Below are 340 nucleotides of genomic sequence, written 5' to 3' on the forward strand. Positions count from 1 at the left end.
CCTCATTGGCAGAAGAGTCACCCGAAGATGAGTGTGAGGAAGAATTCCTCTTTGAAGATCCTTTTCTTGAAGACATTTTCTTTGAGCAAAGAGAGATCTTGGAGAAAAAATTTCTATCTTGGACGAATCTTTTCTTAAGGGAAGAAGTGAGTAAAGAATTTGAAAAACTTACTTCCCTTACTTATACAATTTTTTTTACTATTCACCTTCAATCTTTCGACAAACGATTACGTCTAATTCCACCTAGAACAGACCATACCGCAAGCTAGGACCTAACACCCAGGTCCACAGATCCTAGCTAGCTGGAGGGCTAACTGTTGGGGTCAAAATCGGTCATGAT

This window comes from Brassica oleracea, chromosome C2, assembly GCF_000695525.1.
Source record: "Brassica oleracea var. oleracea cultivar TO1000 chromosome C2, BOL, whole genome shotgun sequence".
NCBI lineage: Eukaryota > Viridiplantae > Streptophyta > Magnoliopsida > Brassicales > Brassicaceae > Brassica > Brassica oleracea.